Raw genomic sequence first — 22715 nt, 5'->3', positions numbered from 1 at the left:
AAGTTACAGAAGACAGACTTTCATCCCTAATCCCATAGAAATGGAATGATGTTTGACAAGTAGGGATTTGTCAGCAGCTCTTTTGCCCCTTTCCTGTTTGCCCATTTCTGTTCTGATCAAACCTTATAGAAATGAGATCACCGTGTAACAGTTAACCTAACTCCTGACTTATGCTCAAATAAATGCACACAATAGGGCTTCCGGGAAGATGGCGGAAGAGTAAGACGCGGAGATCACCTTCCTCCCCACAGATACACCAGAAATACATCTACACGTGGAACAACTCCTACAGAACATCTACTGAACGCTGGCAGAAGTCCTCAGACCTCCCAAAAGGCAAGAAACTCCCCACGTACCTGGGTAGGGCAAAAGAAAAAAGAATAAACAGAGACAAAAGAATAGGGACGGGACCTGCACCAGTGGGAGGGAGCTGTGAAGCAGGAAAAGTTTCCACACACTAGGAAGCCCCTTCGCGGGCGGAGACTGCGGGTGGCAGAGGGGGAAAGCTTCGGGGCCGCGGAGGAGAGCACAGCAACAGGGGTGCGAAGGGCAAAGCGGAGAGATTCCCGCACAGAGGGTCAGGGCCGACCGGCACTCACCAGCTCGAGAGGCTTTTCTGCTCACCCGCCATGGCGGGCGGGGGCTGAGAGCTGAGGCTCGGGCTTCGGTCGGAGCTCCGGGAGAGGACTGGGGTTGGCGGCGTGAACACAGCCTGCAGGGAGCTAGTGCGCCACGGCTGGCCGGGAGGGAGTCCGAGGAAAAGTCTGGACCTGCCGAAGAGGCAAGAGACTTTTTCTTCCCTCTTTGTTTCCTGGTGCGCGAGGAGAGGGGATTAAGAGCGCTGCTTAAAGGAGCTCCAGAGACGGGCGCGAGCCGCGGCTAAAAGCGCGGACCCCAGAGACGGGCATGAGACACTAAGGCTGCTGCTGCCGCCACCAAGAAGCCTGTGTGTGAGCACAGGTCACTCCCCACACCTTCCTTCCGGGGAGCCTGTGCAGCCCGCCACTGCCAGGGTCCCGGGATCCAGGGACAACTCCCACGGGAGAACACACAGCGCGCCTCAGGCTGGTGCAACGTCACGCAGGCCTCTGTCGCCGCAGGCTCGCCCCGCATTCCATGCCCCTCCCTCCCCCGGCCTGAGTGAGCCAGAGCCCCCGAATCAGCGGCTCCTTTAACCCCGTCCTGTCTGAGCGAAGAACACACGCCCTCAAGCGACCTACACGCAGAGGTGCGGCCAAATCCAAAGCTGAGCCCCTGGGAGCTGTGCGAACAAAGAAGAGAAAGGGAAATCTCTCCCAGCAGCCTCAGAAGCAGTGGATTAAAGCTCCACAATCAACTTGATGTACCCTGCATCCGTGGAATACATGAATAGACAATGAATCATCCCAAAATGAGGAGGTGGACTTTGAGAGCAAGATTTATGATTTTTTCCCCTTTTCCTCTTTTTGTGAGTGTGTATGTGTATGCTTCTGTGTGAGATTTTGTCTGTATAGCTTTGCTTCCACCATTTGTCCTAGGGTTCAATCTGTCCGTTTTTTTTCTCTTAATAATTATTTTTTTATTTTAATAACGTTATTATATTTTATCTTATTTTACTTTGTCTTCTTTCTTTCTTCTTTTCCTTCCTTCCCTCCTTCCTTCCTTCCTCCCTCCCTCCTTTCCTTTCTCTCTTTCTTTCTTTCTTTCTTTCTACTTCTACTAATTCTTTCTTTCTACTTTTTCTCCCTTTTATTCTGAGCTGTGTGGATGAATGGCTCTTGGTGCTGCAGCCAGGAGTCAGTGCTGTGCATCGGAGAGCCAACTTCAGGACACTGGTCCACAAGAGACCTCACAGCTCCACATAATATCAAACGGTGAAAATCTCCCAGAGATCTCCATTATCAACACCAGCACCCAGCTTCACTCAATGACGAGCAAACTACAGTGCTGGACATCCTATGGCAAACAACTAGCAAGACAGGAACAGAACCCCACCCATTAGCAGAGAGGTTACCTAAAATCATAATAAGTCCACAGACACCCCAAAACACACCACCAGACGTGGACCTGCCCACCATAAAGACAAGATCCAGCCTCATCCATCAGAACACAAGCACTAGTCCCCTCCAAAAGCAAGCCTACACAACCCACTGAACTAACCTTAGCCACTGGGGACAGACACCAAAAACAACAGGAACTACAAACCTGCAGCCTGCAAAAAGGAGACCCCAAACACAGTAAGATAAGCAAAATGAGAAGACAGAAAAACACACAGCAGTTGAAGGAGCAAGATAAAAACCCACCAGACCTAACAAATGAAGAGGAAATAGGCAGTCTACCTGAAAAAGAATTCAGAATAATGATAGTAAAGATGATCCAAAATCTTGGAAATAGAATAGAGAAAATGCAAGAAACATTTAACAAGGACCTAGAAGAACTAAAGATGAAACAAACAATGATGAACAACACAATAAATGAAATGAAAAATACTCTAGATGGGATCAATAGCAGAATAACTGAGGCAGAAGAACGGATAAGTGACCTGGAAGATAAAATAGTGCAAATAACTACTGCAGGGCAGAATAAAGAAAAAAGAATGAAAAGAACTGAGGACAGTCTCAGAGACCTCTGGGACAACATTAAATGCACCAACATTCGAATTTTAGGGGTTCCAGAAGAAGAAGAGAAAAAGAAAAGGACTGAGAAAATACTTGAAAAGATTATAGTTGAAAACATCTCTAATATGGGAAAGGAAATAGTTAATCAAGTCCAGGAAGCACAGAGAGTCCCATACAGGATAAATCCAAGGAGAAATACGCCAAGACACATATTAATCAAACTGTCAAAAATTAAATACAAAGAAAGCATATTAAAAGCAGCAAGGGAAAAACAACAAGTAACACACAAGGGAATCCCCATAAGGTTAACAGCTGATCTTTCAGCAGAAACTCTGCAAGCCAGAAGGGACTGGCAGGACATATTTAAAGTGATGAAGGAGAAAAACCTGCAACCAAGATTACTCTACCCAGCAAGGATCTCATTCAGATTTGATGGAGAAATTAAAACCTTTACAGACAAGCAAAAGCTGAGGGAGTTCAGCACCACCAAACCAGCTCTACAACAACCGCTATAGGAACTTCTCTAGGCAAGAAACACAAGAGAAGGAAAAGACCTACAATAACGAACCCAAAACAATTAAGAAAATGGGAATAGGAACATACATATCGATAATTAGATGTAAATGGACTAAATGCTCCCACCAAAAGACACAGATTGGCTGAATGGATACAAAAACAAGACCCATATATTTGCTGTCTACAAGAGACCCACTTCAGACTTAGAGACACATACAGACTGAAAGTAAGGGGATGGAAAAAGATATTTCATGCAAATGGAAACCAAAAGAAAGCTAGAGTAGCAATTCTCATATCAGACAAAATAGACTTTAAAATAAAGACTATTAGAAGAGACAAAGAAAGACACTACATAATGATCAAGGGATCGATCCAAGAAGAAGATATAACAATTGTAAATATTTATGCACCCAACATAGGAGCACCTCAATACATAAGGCAAATACTAACAGCCATAAAAGGGGAAATCGACAGTAACACATTCATACTGGGGACTTTAAAACCCCACTTTCACCAATGGACAGATCATCTAAAATGAAAATAAATAAGGAGGCACAAGCTTTAAATGATACATTAAAGAAGATGGACTTAATTGATATGTATAGGACATTCCATCCAAAAACAACACAATACACATTTTTCTCTAGTGCTCATGGAATATTCTCCAGGATAGATCATATCTTGGGTAACAAATCAAGCCTTGGTAAGTTTAAGAAAATTGAAATTGTATCAAGTATCTTTTCTGACCACAATGCTATGAGACTAGATATCATTTACAGGAAAAGATCTGTAAAAAATACAAACACATGGAGGCTAAACAATACACTACTTAATAACGAAGTGATCACTGAAGAAATCAAAGAGGAAATAAAAAAATACCTAGAAACAAATGACAATGGAGACACAACAACCCAAAATCTATGGGATGCAGCAAAAGCAGTTCTAAGATAGAAGTTTATAGCAATACAATCCTACCTTATGAAACAGGAAACATCTCGAATAAACAACCTAACCTTGCACCTCAAGCAATTAGAGAAAGAAGAACCAAAAAAACCCCGAAAGTTAGCAGAAGAAAAGAAATCATAAAAATCAGATCAGAAATAAATGTAAAACAAATGAAGGAAACGATAGCAAAGATCAATAAAAATAAAAGCTGGTTCTTTGAGAAGATAAACAAAATAGATAAACCATTAGTCAGACTCATCAAGAAAAAAGGGAGAAGACTCAAATCAAGAGAATTAGAAATGAAAAAGAAGTAACAACTGACACTGCAGAAATACAAAGGTTCATGAGAGATTACTACAAGCAACTCTATGCCAATAAAATGGACAACGTGGAAGAAATGGACAAATTCTTAGAAATGCACAACCTGCCTAGAGTGAATCAGGAAGAAATAGAAAATATGAACAGACCAATCAGAAGCACTGAAATTGAAACTGTGATTTAAAATCTTCCAACAAACAAAAGCCCAGGACCAGATGGCTTCACAGGCGAATTCTATCAAACATTTAGAGAAGAGCTAACACTTATCCTTCTCAAACTCTTCCAAAATATAGCAGAGGGAGGAGCACTCCCAAACTCATTCTACGAGGCCACCATCACCCTGATACCAAAACCAGACAAGGATGTCACAAAGAAAGAAAACTACAGGCCAATATCACTGATGAACTTAGATGCAAAATTCCTCAACAAAATATTAGCAAACAGAATCCAACAGCACATTAAAAGGATCATACACCATGATCAAGTGGGGTTTATTCCAGGAATGCAAGGATTCTTCAATATATACAAATCAATCAACGTGATACACCATATTAACAAATTGAAGGAGAAAAACCATATGATCATCTCAATAGATGCAGAGAAAGCTTTCAACGAAACTCAACACCCATTTATGATAAAAACCCTGCAGAAAGTAGGCATGGAGGGAACTTTCCTCAACATAATAAAGGCCATATATGACAAACCCACAGCCAACATCATCCTCTGGTGAAAAACTGAAAGCATTTCCACTAAGATCAGTAACAAGACAAGGTTGCCCACTGTCACCACTCTTATTCAACATAGCTTTGGAAGTTTTAGCCACAGCAGTCAGAGAAGAAAAGGAAATAAAAGGAATCCAAATCAGAAAAGAAGAAGTAAAGCTCTCACTGTTTGCAGATGACATGATACTATACAAAGAGAATCCTAAAGATGCTACCAGAAAACTACTAGAGCTAATCAATGAATTTGGTAAAGTAGCAGGATACAAAATAAATCCACAGAAATCTCTGGCATTCCTATACACTAATGATGAAAAATCTGAAAGTGAAATCAACAAAACACTCCCATTTACCATTGCAACAAAAAGAATAAAATATCTAGGAATAACCCTACCTAAGGAGACAAAAAGACCTGTATGCAGAAAATTATAAGACACTGATGAAAGAAATTAAAGATGATACAAATAGATGGAGAGCTATACCATGTTCTTGGATCGGAAGAATCAACATTGTGAAAATGACTCTACTACCCAAAGCAATCTATAGATTCAATGCAATCCCTATCAAACTTCCACTGGCATTTTTCACAGAACTAGAACAAAAACTTTCACAATTTGTATGGAAACAAAAAAGACCCCGAATAGCCAAAGCAATCTTGAGAATGAAAAATGGAGCTGGAGGAATCAGGCTCCCTGACTTCAGACTATACTACAAAGCTACAGTAATCAAGACAGTATGGTACTGGCACAAAAACAGAAAGATCAATGGAACAGGATAGAAATCCCAGAGATAAACCCACGCACATATGATCACCTTATCTTTGATAAAAGAGGCAGGAATGTATATTGGAGAAAGGACAGCCTCTTCAATAAGTGGTGCTGGGAAAACTGGACAGGTACATGTAAAAGTATGAGATTAGATCACTCCCTAACACCATACACAAAAATAAGCTCAAAATGGATTAAAGACCTAAATGTAAGGCCAGAAACTATCAAACTCTTAGAGGAAAACATAGGCAGAACACTCTATGACATAAATCACAGCAAGATCCTTTTTGACCCACCTCCTAGAGAAATGGAAATAAAAACAAAAATAAACAAATGGGACCTAATGAAACTTAAAAGCTTTTGCACAGCAAAGGAAACCATAAACAAGACCAAAAGACAACCCTCAGAATGGGAGAAAATATTTGCAAATGAAGCAACTGACAAAGGATTAATCTCCAAAATTTATAAGCAGCTCATGCAGCTCAATAACAAAAAACCAAACAACCCAATCCAAAAATGGGCAGAAGATCTAAATAGACATTTCTCCAAAGAAGATATACAGACTGCCAACAAACACATGAAAGAATGCTCAACATCATTAATCATTAGAGAAATGCAAATCAAAACTACAATGAGATATCATCTCACACCAGTCAGAATGGCCATCATCAAAAAATCTAGAAACAATAAATGCTGGAGAGGGTGTGGAGAAAAGGGAACCTTCTTGCACTGCTGGTGGGAATGTAAATTGATACAGCCACTGTGAAGAACAGTATGGAGGTTTCTTTAAAAACTACAAATAGAACTACCATATGACCCAGCAATCCCACTACTGGGCATATACCCTGAGAAAACCATAATTCAAAAAGAGTCATGTACCAAAATGTTCATTGCAGCTCTATTTACAATAGCCCGGAGATGGAAACAACTTAAGTGTCCATCATCTGATGAATGGATAAAGAAGATGTGGCACATATATACAATGGAATAAAAAGAAACGAAATTGAGCTATTTGTAATGAGGTGGATAGACCTAGAGTCTGTCATACAGAGTGAAGTACGTCAGAAAGAGAAAGACAAATACCGTATGCTAACACATATATATGGAATTTAAGAAAAATAATGTCATGAAGAACCTAGGGGTAAGACAGGAATAAAGACACAGACCTACTAGAGAATGGACTTGAGGATATGGGGTGGGGGAAGGGTGAGCTGTGACAAAGCGAGAGAGAGGCATGGACATATATACACTACCAAACGTAAGGTAGATAGCTAGTGGGAAGCAGCTGCATAGCACAGGGAGATCAGCTCAGTGCTTTGTGACCGCCTGGAGGGGTGGGATAGGGAGGGTGGGAGGGAGGGAGACGCAAGAGGGAAGAGATATGGGAAATATGTATATGTATAACTGATTCACTTTGTTATGAAGCAGAAACTAACACACCATTGTAAAGCAATTACACTCCAATAAAGATGTAAAAAAAAAAAAAATGGAACGGAAGATGACACAGGTTACATAATAATACAGAAACCTAAAAGAATATATGTGATCTATTAGAATTAATAAGTGAATTTAGCAAAATCATTGAGATACCAAAACAAATTTTATTTTTACATATCATTCAAAAAGAATTTGAAAATGAAACTTTTTAACATGACACTATTTTTAAATGATACTTATACCTAGAAAAGTAATACAAAGAAATAAATCGAATGAAAGATGTTCAAAACTCAATATAGAAAGCACAAAAGCATTACTGAGAGAAACTAAAGATGTAGAGAGAAATTTCCTAATTAAGTAATGGAAGACTCAGTGTTGCAAAGATGTCAGTTTTCCTCCATATTGACCTATAGATCTCATACAATCCCATTCAAAGTTCTCCTGAAATTTTTTAATGAAAAATGACAAGGTGATTCTAAAATTGATATGAAAATTCAAGGGCTCTACAATAGTCACAGCAATCTTGAAGAACAATGACATTGGTAGAGTGATGGGAAAATATGATCTTTACATTAAATATTTCTTGGGTGAATGAGACATCCATATTTTAAAAAATGAATCTTAATCTCTATCACATAGGATACACACACACACACACACACACACACACACACACACACACACACACACACACACACACGTTAATTCCAGATAGAATAGATCCAAATTAGATCCTCATTCCTTCCCTTTCCACTCAGAAGGTAAAAATATAAGGTAACTAGATGATAGCATAAGACGTATCTTTATAACCTTTCTTAAACAGAGCCTAAAGAGCAATAAGCCTAGAGGGAAAGATCATAAAGACTACATTATTCTGTTTATCAGAAGCCAACTTTAGGAGTGAAAAGTAGAAGATGTTTGCAAGCCATATATTAGACAAAGGACTTATATTTCAAATATATAAAGCACTACTGTAAATCAATAGGAAAAAACAGCAACCAGTTGTATTTTTTTGTATCTTTATTGGAGTATAATTGCTTTACAATGTTGTGTTAGTTTCTGCTGTACAACAAAGTGAATCAGCTATACGTATACATATATCCCCATATCCCCTCCCTCTTGCGTCTCCCTCCCACCCTCCCTATCCCACCCCTCTATGTCATCACAAAGCATCAAGCTGATCTCCCTGTGCTATAGCTTCCCACTAGCCATCCATTTTACATTCAGCAACCAGTTTTAAATAATTGACAAAAGGCATAAAAGAGGACATCCAAATAACTGATAAACTTATGAAATACTGTTGAGCCCTACATCAAGGACACACTGTATTAAGGACACAGGACAAAAATTCCAGAATTAACCAAGCCCCCACTGCAACTGTTGGCATGGGCTCTCCTAATCTAAACCGGACAGCCCCCCGACTCCGTATTAAGCAAAATAATCACCATGTAGTAACCTCATAGCATCCTGACAAGAATGACCTAATGCCATCTTGCCAGCAGGAATTCTCTTTGTCCTAAGGCTATAAAAGTTGGCTACTAGCTCACAAAAAGGATCGGGAAGTCGGCCCGCTGTATTTGCAGCACCCCTCACTAACTCTGTTCTTTGTTCTCAAGAAACTCACTCTTTTCTAAAATACTTCATGTCTGGAAATTCTTCTTCCAACCCGCACTCAGACCACGATAAATACATTCAACACCATTAGTGATTAAGAAAATTCACTTTAAAATCACAGTGGTATATCATTACACACCATTATATTGGCTATTAGTTGCTGCTGTTCCAAAACAGAGAATAGCATGTATTTGTGGGGATATAGAATAATGAAAACTCTCCAGCATTGCTGGTATGGATGCAAACTGTGCAACCACTTTGGGAAATTTTGTCATTATCCACTCAGTCTGAAGTTATGCACATCCTTTGACCCAGCATTTTCACTTCAAGTTATACAGCTCACAGAAATACGTGCTTGTGAGCACCAGACACTTGCACAGATGCTCATGGCACATTATGTGAAATAGCCAGAAACTGAAAACAGTACATATGTCCCTCAACAGCAAACAGGATAAATAAATTGTGTTATATTCAGACTAAAAATGAATTAACTACAGCTATTCAAAACAACACATAAAAATCTTAAAAGCATAATGTTGAAAGACAGAATCCAGGCACAAAAGATTAAAAGCTCTATGAATCCACTAACATAAATCTTATATAAAGACAGAATAGGTTACCTTTTGGGAAAGGGTAACGACTGGGAGAGAGCAAGGGGGAAGTTTATAGGGTTGTAATAATGTAGTTTTTAACTTGAGTGATAGTAATATTGGTATGTTTATTTGGTAAAAATTCATCAAGCTTATATTATATATATATCTATGTGTGTATACATGTGTATATATGTGTGTATATATGTTATAGTTCATAAATGATGTTTACAAATGCTGTAGGAAAGAAGATTAAATGTTTACTGAAGAATTTCTAGAGCTAACATTTTGTTGATTGGTTGGTCTGTGTCACAGTGGCCCTTTTACAGGACAGGGTAGAGTCAGTGAGATCGCCCACTGATCTAATTTCTATCAAAGGACGTACTGATAAGAACACTCAGATATGTTCCATTTGAGCACAATGTGCCTCCTTTGCAAAGAGCAGGGCAGGCATTGGCTGTTGTCTTTCCAGTGTTGGAAATGGATTCACACTGATTTATCTCTATTTTCTCATATTCCACCCCCACCCACTACCACCACCAATAATCATGGCCATTTATTTTGTAGTGCTCAGGCAAAGTTGGGGCTGCAGTCTTTGGCCCTGAAAATAACAAAGGTGACTTGTCCTGTGATGACTTGGGAACAGCTTTCCTGATCCCCAGTCCTATTCCACCATGCTTTAAAAGAGCATTCTGGACAAGAGGAAGATACAACCATGAAAGCCATGGACACATGGGTGAAGGATGGTTCTAAAGGCGTTCACACTGAGAGTGTGAGTGGGAAGGGGGGAGGAGATGGCTGAGGCTAGAACCCTGGATAGATAAATGCCAGCATTTAGAATGCGTACACATAGAGGTGCCAGGAAAAAACTACTGCAAAGGGGCAGTCAGAGAGGTGAAAGGACAGCGTGAAACCAGGAGAAGGCTGTTCTAACAGGTCTGCATAGTCTCTCCAGAAAGATCCTGATTCTCTGACTACAAGCCCGAAGGAACACGAAGGAGTGGGAGAGAGGAGCAGACTCCACATCCCAGCCAGCCAGCAACAGATACTGAGAGGAGAGTTAAGCGCACTATGTTCCTGGGACCCATTTCAAAAACAAAATGACATTGTCCCCTCCTCCAAAGCACAAGTTCAAACTGTCACTGAGCAGATCCTTCCCATGGGTCTCCCTTCAGAAGCCCTGAGGCAGAGAATGCCCCATCCATTATGAGCAGTTCTCAGTGCAACCCTGGGAGTGATAAAGAAGAGCTAGAAGTCAAGGGCTGGTGGCCCATTAGAACTAAATTAGGGTACACTAAATTACTGTACAAATATTTGTTTGTCATATAAAAGCAAGGCTTGATGTACCCACTGGGCACACAGACCCAATGAAATCCTCCCAAAGGGAGGTAGGGAAAGTGGCTCTTCCTACTTTGGCATTCAGGATACCTCTGTTTCTATTTCAGACCTTCCTCTCCCACACTGGTTTAACCTCAGAAAATTCATAACCATGTGACAAAGAGAAAATAAAATGAAATAAAGACAGTTCCAGCATTTCAACCTGCATTCCTATTCTCATGTTTCTAAACTTACATCTTACATTGAACATCTCTTCAAGCAAATGACTTGCTCTCCCAAAACACACCTCCAGACCTTCCCACCAGAGCATCTCCCTTGAACGCCCCTTTCATCTTGACATTAGCACCTTGTGATCTCCAACATCACTTGTGAACTCTCAGCTCTCTCCATGATCCAGCCTCTCCTTACCTGCTCACCTGTTCTCCCTGCTCTTAAGAGAGGTGACCCTTCTCTCACATCCATCTCCCCCATCCCCATTCACCTTTGCTTCATCCTCTCCTCATGCCTCATTCCTTCCCTTTCCACTCAGACACCTCCAGCCAAGTGAAGCTGTCTCTACCTCTCCTGCTGCTGACTTCCTTCTGGGGCCCTACAGCACCACATCTACAGTACATAATTTTCATTCATTATCTCCCATAGAGCATGAGTGTAGTGTTTTAAAAGATGGCCAACTGTGGGTTCAGGGTTATCTCCAGGGAAACCAGCAGGCTGTCTCCTTAGAAGCCTCACAGGGTGACATTCTTTAGTTTAATGAATATTTCCAGGCCCAGGGTTTGAATACTGGACTTGCAGGCTCAGACACCAAATGTGCCATCACACCATGAGTAGACTGTTCTCTAAAAAGGACTTGCATAACCCAGGTTCGTAACACCCACTCGCTTATAGCCAGTATAGGAGAGTGGTTGTGAGCTGAGACACTGAGGCCAGTCTACCTAGATTCAAACTCCAGCTCCCCTACCTGCTGGCTGTGCTACCTTGGGCCAAGTACTGAACCTCTCTGGGCTATATTTCCTTGTGTGTAAAATGGAGATAGTAATAGTAACATCCTCAAAGATGGTCATGATGACTAAATGAGTCAATACATGCAAAGGGCTCAAAACAAAGCTTGGCACGTACTAAGCACTCAGTAAAGTTCAGCTATCATTTTTTAAAATTAAATCAGAAAAGGAATTTATTAATTTGTAATGACAAATACGTCTCAGCTAGCCTAGTCTGTGCTTGGTAAACAAAGAGCAAGACCAAGTAGAGTTTGTTACAGGACTCAAATAATATAAGCAGTAGAGCATGATGGTTAAGAACTTGGGCTTTCAATCCTGGCTCCAGCATTTATTAACTGTGTAACCTTGAGCGACTTCTCTAACTTCTCTAAGCCTAAATTCCTCCTCTATACAACAGGGATGATAGGATTTTCAACACAGGATTGTTGTTAAGATGAATGGAAAAAGTCTACGTGGGGCTTCACACTGTGCCCAGCACACAGAAACCACTCAATCTATAATAGCTCTTGTGGTTAATATTCAGCCCTAGCCCACTCTTCACTTTGCTCTACTTAACTACCTCTGGAAACAATCAGCCTCTGTTTCTCTCCTTTCCTTGTTTTATTTTATTTAACAGCCAGATAGCATCTTCTAACATTATGATCCTTGTGCAAACTCATTTCTTCCATCTGGAGGGATCAACAGACAATCAATATAGAAATGATTTGGAAAGTTTAAAGTACTATACAACGTTAACCACTAATGGTAATAATTTTTAAAAATGTACATGTACCCTAATTTGAAAAGAAACACATAGTTAAGGGAAACATACTAGACCCCAAAATAGAATATCTCAGATTCCCCATCCACAAATTAGGAACACTAATGACTTTTCTGTAGCATGGCCTGAAATGTGAAATGAGGGGTGTAAATCTTCTTAAAAGGATGGGTTCTATAGAAATGGCAAACAGAATGTAATCCTCATGTGGGAGGGATATTGAGGCACCTCACTTCTGGCAGCACAGAATCAAGATGAGCAATGAAGCACAAAATGAAACCAGAATTGGCTCCTTGAATATTACCTTGTCTCTTACCATCCATTACAACTGTCAACTCCTCAACTAAGGAGCGAGGACTGAAGCCCAAGTCTGGCAAGAGCCTCATTCTTATTTCCAATGTATCTGTACTGGGATCCATTAGAGATTTAGGACTGTGTTTTCTTCCATGCCTGTAAAAATACTGCATATGGCAGTTATCTGCAAAAGACGAACAATGAACATCAAGGAAAACAAACCAACTCTCGAAATAGATTCTGTCTACAAAGGGTGATCATAGAATATATGCTCAGTCTTCAAAATCCAAAACACCTGGAATGTCTTACGGAATCCTAACTAAGCAGGTAGACCTCAGAAAGCCTCATAGTTCCAACAGTTATGCATTTTAGGGACTAGAGCTCCTGTTGCCCTAGGAACACTCATGCTGGCTTATAACCAACATTCTACTACTGATCTTCTGGTATGATGGATGTTAAAATGTAAATTGCCCCATGAAGACTGTTATGTTAAGATGCACAGACATTTGCATCTTAATAAGTGTCAGATCATTTTGTGGGCATGAGTTAGCTTTTCAAGGAGGAAAAATACAATTGAATCAAAAAGTAGTGGACACCAGCCACTTTACAATTTTACCTAGGTCGGGTCTCAAGCTGTGGCTACTGATTCAATTGATTGAAAAGGACCACTTCATAAAAGTGGAACCACTTCACTTATGAAAACCTTCTGTTTTATCTCCAAGAGGAATGGCATTGCAGTTTTGAATGTGACCATCTGGACAGGAGAAAATTGAATACATCAATTTATCTGAAAATCATACTTGGAAGGATAAAGAATTTCAGAGAAACTTTAGTGTTTTTTCAAAATGAAAGAACTTGTTATCTCTCAGAACACTGAGTAGATAAAAGAAAATTAGAAAAACCTAGAAATCTCTATTTATTTCCTTAATTGAAGAATTGTTTTCCACAACCCAAGAAAATGCAGGTGACAATGAAATATAGTCTGAGGTACACAAAGTAGTTCTTTGATCAGGAAAACAAAAGAGAAGCTATTTAAGGAGCTGAGGTTTTACCAAAGGTGAGAGCAACTGGAAAGTATCTCTAGGTGTAGGGCTGGCTGTGTTCCTCTTTGGAACGGGGCTTGATCTGGGGGCAGCAGAATCGGGCTGCCCAGAACTTTTTTTGAGCACTGGCTGGCCCAGGCCTGGAAGGAGCCTTGGTGATGATAGAGCCACAGCATTAGAAAAAAAAGATAAAACCTAGTTTTACCCACAAGACAGGGAAACAGGGGCCTTGAGGATTCACATCTTGGGAGGCCACTTCTTAAGAAAACAAATATGACACAGCGTTCTTAGCAGCCTCAAGAGGCATAGAAACTGCTTGAGTCTGTAGCTCCCTCAGTCAGGAGTGTCAGTGACTATTTACCAAAGCTAGAAGGGTCATCTGAGTTTTGCATGGGAAAGAAGACAAACACTCAAGGCACTCCCATTCCTAGCAGGAAGCAAAACAAGTCCCCCTTCCTCCTTATAGCAGACTGGGCCCGCAGAACCCAGATTAGTGCTCTATAATACAGGGCAAAGGGCAAATTGAATTCCACCTCAGAACAACTGGCCGAAGAGCTATCCAAGGCTTGTCATTAAAATAAAATAAAGCCTCTCAGCTTGCACAATCAAATTTTAAGTGGACTTTTGATTTTCAAGATCGTAATTTGATTCCCTGAATTATATTCATGTTTGGCACCTGCCATCTTGGGTGAAACTTCCCAAACCTGACCAATAACCAGAATCGCAAGGGAGAGGGGGCATGGGGAGTGGGGGAGGCTTGAAAGAGAGGCTAAAGAACTACTGAATCACCATCCCTAGGGTGGGACTTGGAAACGAGTGCATATGTCCCCAAAAGATTCACAACCACTGTGTTTATAACGGCTCCATTCCCCATAGTTCCAAAGCAAAAACCACCCAAATTTTCAACTAGAGAATGGATAAACAAATTTCAGCAGAACAAAATAACACATAGCAGTAAAAAAGAAAAAAATCACTGATGCAACAATATGGATGAATTCTGAAAGCATTATATTGAGCAAAAGAAATCAGACTCAGAGCAGCACAAACTGAGTGATTCCATCCTTAAGAAGCTCAAGTAAAGGCGAAATTAATCTATGGTGATAGAAATCAGAATGGGAGTAACTTTTGACTGTAAAGAGGTTTGGACTATAAAAAAAAAAGAAGGAAACTTTTGGGGTGATGAATATATATAATTATTTATTTATGCAAAACATCCATCAAACTATATACTTCACATTAGTGCATTTTCCTATATATAAATTAATTTATTTATTTGTTTTTATTTTTGGCTGTGTTGGGTCTTCGTTGCTGCACGCGGGCTTTCTCTAGTGGCGAGCGTGGGCTACCCTTCGTTGCAGTGTGCAGGCTTCTCATTGCGGTGGCTTCTCTTGTTGTGGAGCATGGGCTCTAGGTGCACGGGCTTCAGTAGATGTGGCACTTGGGCTCAGTAGTTGTGGCTTGCGGGCTCTAGAGCGCAGGCTCAGTAGTTGTGGTGCACGGGCTTAGTTGCTCCATGGCACGTGGGATCGTCCCAGACCAGGGCTTGAACCTGTGTCCCCTGCATTGGCAGGCAGATTCTTAACCACTGTGCCACCAGGGAAGCCCTTTTTATTTATTTATTTATTTATTTATTTATTTATTTATTTTTAACATCTTTATTGGAGTATAATTGCTTTACAATGGTAAGTTAGTTTCAGCTTCACAACAAAATGAATCAGTTATACATATACATATGTTCCCATATCTCTTCCCGCTTGCGTCTCCCTCCCTCCCACCCTCCCTATCCCACCCCTCCAGGCGGTCACAAAGCACCGAGCTGATCTCCCTGTGCTGTGCTATGCGGCTGCTTCCCACTAGCTATCTACCTTACGTTTGGTAGTGTATATATGTCCATGCCTCTCTCTCGCTTTGTCACAGCTTACCCTTCCCCCTCCCCATATCCTCAAGTCCATTCTCTAGTAGGTCTGTGTCTTTATTCCTGTTTCACCCCTAGGTTTCTCATGACATTTTTTTTTCTTAAATTCCATATATATGTGTTAGCATACGGTATTTGTCTCTCTCTTTCTGACTTACTTCACTCTGTATGACAGACTCTAGGTCTATCCACCTCATTACAAATAGCTTTAAAGAAACTTTTTTAATAAGATAGGAACTATCTGTTTTTCAAATGTTTGGTAAATCATTTCTGCTATACTAAATATTTTGCTTAAAAAAATGTTCAGCACATACACACACATACCAACTCATTCCCCACTCACTTACTTGTTGTAGTGTTGAATGCTGTTACTCTTGGATAACCTGCATCTTAACAAAATAAACTATGCATTTTTAAATCTGTCAAATTCACTAAATTGTTTTATTGCCTTGTTTTCATAATGTTAAAATTCCTAACAGGTATTTTATTATTTCTAACCTGGCCTTGTAATAAAAACAAGTGTCAGTATGTAACCAAATGCAGGCCAGTTCCAATCAGGAAAGTCATAAACTCCCTTTTAATTCTATTGTGAATTATTATATAAGACATCATGTTTTAAGCTTTAGGAGTTACTTATTCAAATGTTTTAAAATATAGCTTTTTTTAAAATTGTGGTGTAGTTTTTTTACAATGTTGTGTTAGTTTCTACTGTATAGAGAAGTGGAGTTCCCGGTGCTATACATCAGGTCTCATTAGTTATCTATTTTATACGTATTAGTTAGTGTATATACATCAATCCCAATTCTTTTAGTCTCCTAGAATTACTGCTAAAAATATTGAATGACCTGAAATTGTAAGTTGGTTGTACAACCAATCATCACAATGTTTCCATTTTATAATTATTAGGGCACTGCTGGTGTTTCTGAGGCTGCAGACTGGCCTTTGCTTATCCCATCAACTGCTCTTGTGTGTGTTCCAATTAGCGTAGACTCCTGTGTCTTCACTTCTCTCCTCCCTGCCCTACCCACCTAACCAAGCAAGGAGAGCTCATCTGAGTTCCCACAAGCTTCCTACATGTTTCTCAATGAACTGGTTTCTGGATCAAATTTTCCTTCCCCTTCCTCTTTCTCTGCTACTCACTCCCATCAATGCTGTTTGATTACAATTTTGAAGCGTTAAAAAAAAAAATAATAAAATGGCAATTACATAGTCTACAATAAATATTTTACTCCCCCCCAATTGTTACCTGAGGAGTAGGTCAGCGGAAATATGCACTTTCCATCTGTAAGGGGTCCCTTATGCATGTTGTAATTTAGTTTACATCTGGCTTTCAACTCATGCCTGCAATTCCAAATGAAACTCCTGAACAGATTAATGAGTGCTTTTATGAAATAAACAAGAAAGAAAATAACCTAGAAAATCTTCCAGCATCCAATAGAGTCCCGAAATATATAACTTTATTTCAGTGACAACTGTGGCCAAATATTAAATAGGGAATTTGAACACTGTTAAGTACTAAAGAGAAGGTGCTCGTATTTGTTAGAGCTAATGCTCATAGAACATATATGAATCTTCAAGTGTTCTCTTAGTTTCCTGAGACTCCTAGATTCACAAATCTGGAATTTAATGCAACTGGAGCTTGCTTGCATCTCTGGTTAAGTAAATTCCTAATTTACTTAATTCCCATGACTCTAAGAGGACACCTGTTCAAGGTGGGACCAAATGCCTGTGTAATTCCTACCAGCCAAAGCACCTGCAATTGAATTTTCAGGCATGACTTTCAGAAGCAAAATGCCCAGGATAGTGGGGACACATCTAACCCTTCCATAATTTTAGATACAGGAGTAGTGGCAAGTAAAGAGTGAAAGAAAACATGTGTGTAAAACTGTCAGCCTATCAACTCTCAACAAATAAAAAGATTCTACTCATCTAAACTCTTGGTCTAATGACTGATAACTTGAACTGATGGTTCCTGTGCTTATCAAAATAGCATCTGTCAATCCTGGCAAGAAGATGTATTGTGTCTGTGTGTCCTCTCACAGTGCTAAAACTAATTATTAGGGTCTTTAAAATCCTTTTGATGGATTAAGAGTTCCTGGTGAGCGCAGTTAAACAAACCATTAGGTTGAGAAAAATTTTTTTCCACGCTGCAATGATCCACTAATGAGCTGACTGTTGCCATATTAATCAATTAGGAACTTGAACAAGAGAAAATCTGAACTATTTTTTTCTTTGTTTTCTTTTCCTCTTTTCAAACTGAGATGATTTCTTTTTTAACATCTTTATTGGGGTATAATTGCTTTACAATGGTGTGTTAGTTTCTGCTTCATAACAAAGTGAATCAGTTATACATATACATATGTTCCCATATCTCTTCCCTCTTGCGTCTCCCTCCCTCCCACCCTCCCTATCCCACCCCTCCAGGCGGTCACAAAGCTCCCAGCCGATATCTCTGTGCCATGCGGCTGCTTCCCACTAGCTATCTACCTTACGTTTGTTAGTGTGTGTATGTCCATGACACTCTCTCGCCCTGTCACAGCTCTGAGATGATTTTTATATATAACAAAACACATAGATTTTTAAGAGTATACTTGATGAGTTTTGATACATGTATATATCCATGTAACCATAATGCTGGTTAAGATATAAAATATTTCCATCACCACAAAAAGGTCCCTCATGCCCTCTCCAGTGAATCCCACCACAAACACCCGGAGGCAACCCTGGTTCTAATTTCTATTACCATAGGTTAGTCTTGCTTGTTCTAGAGCTTCATGTAAGTGGAATCAGACAGTATGTACTATTTAGTATCTGGCTTCTTTCACTCAATGTTTTCAAGGTTCATCCATGTCTGTATTTTATTGGTTATTATGTGAGTATATCACAGTTTGTTTTTTCACCCTCTTGGTAATGGACATTTGGGTCGTTTACAGTTTGAGGCCGTGATAAATAAGCTGCTCTGGACATATTTGTACAAGTGTTTTGGTAAACATATGCTTTATTTCTCCTAAGTAAATATCTAGAAGCAGACTTGCTGAGTCGCAGGATAGCTATAGGGTTTAACATTAAAAGAAATTGCTGAGCCTTTTTTTTTTCATATGAAAATTTCCACCTCCTCTAATTTCTTCCGCTGATGCCCACAGGCCAGACCCCAACCTCAGGCCCATTCTAAAGATAATGCATAATTTAAGATTTTTTGTTTCTTTTTTGCTTTCTGCTCTGGCAAGTAACTTTGGTTGTCATTGGCAAGACCAGTTTTAAGAACTCAATCCCAACCACTGAAAGTAAAAAGAATGCGCAAAAGAATTGTGCCCAGACCAGGCCTTCAAGAGGCTCTGCCAACAAGGGATGTTATGCTTTTTGTTACAAGGGCATCATTCCTGTGTTAGCCTCTTAGCTCAGGCAACTGGAAACTTTTTTTTTTTTTTCATAATACCATTTGGTTTTAGCAGTGAAGTCGCTGCTAAAAGGGAGGGCATTATGCAAATTAATATTACAAGTAACTGCATGTTACTAAAGTAATCTTGGACAAGACTTTCCCTTTATTTCTGCTTTGGAGACTTAGGGTTTCCCAAATCCTCTTGGGCAGTGTTCAATGCCTGACATCAGTGTTAGGGGGAGAAAGCAGTTGTTCACATTAAGGCAGATCCAGTTTTGGCATGATCAGCAGCCATGCTCTTCACAGGATTAAGATTCATCCCTTTGATAATATGAAAAACAAGAAAACAAAAGGCACTGCTTGAAAATAATGATTTAGCACAGAACACATTTTGTTTTAGTCAAAACTTTTTTTTTTTTTCCCTAAGGAAAAAGTGTGTGGGCTTATCTGCTGAAAATGCCAGCATGACTGTGAACACTGGGGAAATTAAAAGACTGAATAGAACGGATTTCTTAGGAAAATCAGTGTGGTATGCAGAGGGTTGCATGGTTTATTTATTAAGTTGTGTGCTAGGGGAGGATTATCTGCCTGAGACTTATCTATTACTTTGTGGCAGTGGTTTTTAAATAGAGAGGTTTTCTTGCACTGCACAAAGCCAAGTTCAAGTGGAATCTAAAACTCAGTAACTTTGGCAGCTTTGGTTATGACGTGGAAATCAGAAAATCAAAGGTATAAATATTGTCTCTACCACCATCCCTTGCCCAGAAAAAGGAACGGCTTTGAAAAACATTCTGTAGCCTTTTGACATAGCACCAGGTATTCTTTCTTAGAAGCAGAGGTCAGCAGAATGTTAATGAAGGTGTCAGGCTGACAGTCAGTACATCCTCATTTACCACTGTGGCCAAAACCACTGTGGCCAAAAAGGACCAAGATAAAGATGCCTCTGTTATGTGAGGAAGAGATTCATAATCTGGAATACACGTTACAGAAAAGAGAACAACTGGCAGGATTGTAAATATCAGTGCAGCTTCTAGCACGGTGGCTGGGAGCCTTAAGGTTACATGCTGCCAGCTAATAATACTATTCTTTATTAATAATGTTTTTTGTTTTTAAATTGAAAAGTGCTTTATAGTTATTAGTCAATTTTCAGAATATCCTGAAAATAAATGGGCTGAGTCAATCCTTTTATTCTGATTTTATCTGAGAAGGAGAAGATGACTAGGAATAGAAAAGTCACACAAAGAATAAAGACAAATATTGGTCCCCAAGAATGCCTCCGCCCACTCCTAACCAAATTTAGTACTTTTAACCAAAAATATTAGTCTCTACAAAGAGCCTATGAAATGCTCTGTGATAGCTCTTCAAAATGACCTTCTCCAGTGAGTGTCCACGTTGAACAACAAAAATATGGAATATGGAACGTTAAAAACAGGATGGATTTTGTCCTATTTGGGTCCCCACAGCTACTCCTGCATATGCAGCGTGATATCACTATTTCCCCCAAGGCAGCACTTGAAATTTCAGTGTCCTTGAAAGCAAACCTTTTGCCTCTTGGCAACAATCCAATTGGACCAGATATTTAATTAGAATTTCTTCCTAAATGCGTGGGGTACTTGCTTTTAGAAAATACTTGCTAACTAAAGAAAAGTTTGCACTTTCCATCAGAGAGAATGAATGACCTATTATTTCAAAGATGAAGCCTTTCTTCCACAGACACCACAGTCATTTGTTTTCGTTCAAGAATCATAGTTCCAACCTAGCACATTCTTACGAGTATTGTCATGACTGACAGACACTAGGAAGCACAAGTGTAACACGACTCATCCCATAACCAAATTCAATATGAGGAGAGTGGATCTTAGAACTCAACCAGGTGGTTTGGCTCCTGTGACATAACAGTTTTGTCATCAGGCAGTAAAATGCATCAGAATGGCTCTCTGATGAGACTTGACAAGAAGTGGCTCATCTCCAGGATTCCCTGAGTGGTAGGTACTCTCAGTCACCTTGGGTCCTGGCTTCCATCACTTCTCAGTCATGGAATAGAAATCCTGCTTCCTCTGAGATGACCTTGTGTTTCTTGAAAGGAGTTCATCTGGCCAGACTCATATCATCAGGCTTCCCCTGAAACCATATCTGATTCCTGATTTCCATGATAGACAGGAAACAACAGGTTCATTGGGTGAAAGAGATCTGATTATTTGCTAATCTTCCTGTTTCAGAATTCTAAAAACCACATTTTGGCTTTCAACACACAAATCCAATAAAAAGCCAAAGCCAAGAGTAGTTCAGAACCATTCGTTTTAACACACTTTTACTTAAGTTCTTTCCAAATTTAGAGAACCACATTGATTTAGCTACTGTCATTCAGGACTCTCTGACAATCTGCTTTGACAAGACTCCATCCTGGGGTGAACAATTTGTCCTGGATTTCCTGGGACTTTCCTAAATTTCACACTCACTGAAAGTTCCACGTCCCCAAAACTCCCTTAGTCCTGGGAAAACTGATATGGTTGGTCACATTATTTTAATAGCCAACAGCCCAAAATCTCTTTCTGGAATCTCTTTGAGGATCTAACAAATCTTATTAAAATGAATCTCCTTTCAGTATCTTTCCTACAAGTTCATGCCATACTTCTAAATGATGGAGAGCAACAGATATACCGGTTTCCTAGGGCTACCATAACAAATTACCACAAACTAGGTGTCTTAAAACGACAGGAATGTATTGTCTCACAGTTGTGGAGGAGGCCAGAAGTTTGAAATCTTCCCTCCAAAGGCTACAAGGAATAATCCTTTCTTGTGTCTTCTAGCTTCTGGTGTTGGCCGGAAATCCTTGGTATTCCTTGGTTTATGGCAGCATAACTCCAGTTTGTGCCTCTGTCTTCACATGATCATCTTTCCTGTGTGTCTATGTCTCCTTGTGGCTCTCCTCTTCTAATAAGGAAATCAGTCATATTGGATTTAGGGCCAACCCTAATCCAGTCTGACCTCATTTTAACTTAATAATTACATCTGAAGAATGGATAAAGATGTGGTCATGGGAATGTAAATTGATACAGCCACTATGCAGAACAGTATGGAGGTTCCTTAAAAAACTAAAAATAGAACTACCATACAACTCAGCAATCCCACTACTGAGCATATACCCTGAAAAAACCATAATTCAAAAAGAGTCATGTACCACAATGTTCATTGCAGCACTGTTTACAATAGCCAGGACATGGAAGCAACATAAGTGTCCATCAACAGATGAAATGATAAAGAAGATGTGGCACATATATACAATGGAATATTACTCAGCCATAAAAAGAAATGAAATTGAGTTATTTGTAGTGAGGTGGATGGACCAAGAGTCTGTCATACAGAGTGAAGTCAGAAAGAGAAAAACAAATACCGTATGCTAACACATATATATGTGGAATCTAAAAAAAAAAAAAAAAAAAAAGGTTCTAAGGAACCTAGGGGCAGGACAGGAATAAAGACGCAGA

Source organism: Orcinus orca, chromosome 13 (assembly GCF_937001465.1).
Source record: "Orcinus orca chromosome 13, mOrcOrc1.1, whole genome shotgun sequence".
In the NCBI taxonomy this organism is placed as follows: Eukaryota; Metazoa; Chordata; class Mammalia; order Artiodactyla; family Delphinidae; genus Orcinus; species Orcinus orca.
The sequence above is the reverse complement of the archived record's forward strand: the minus strand, read 5'-3'. Positions refer to the sequence as shown.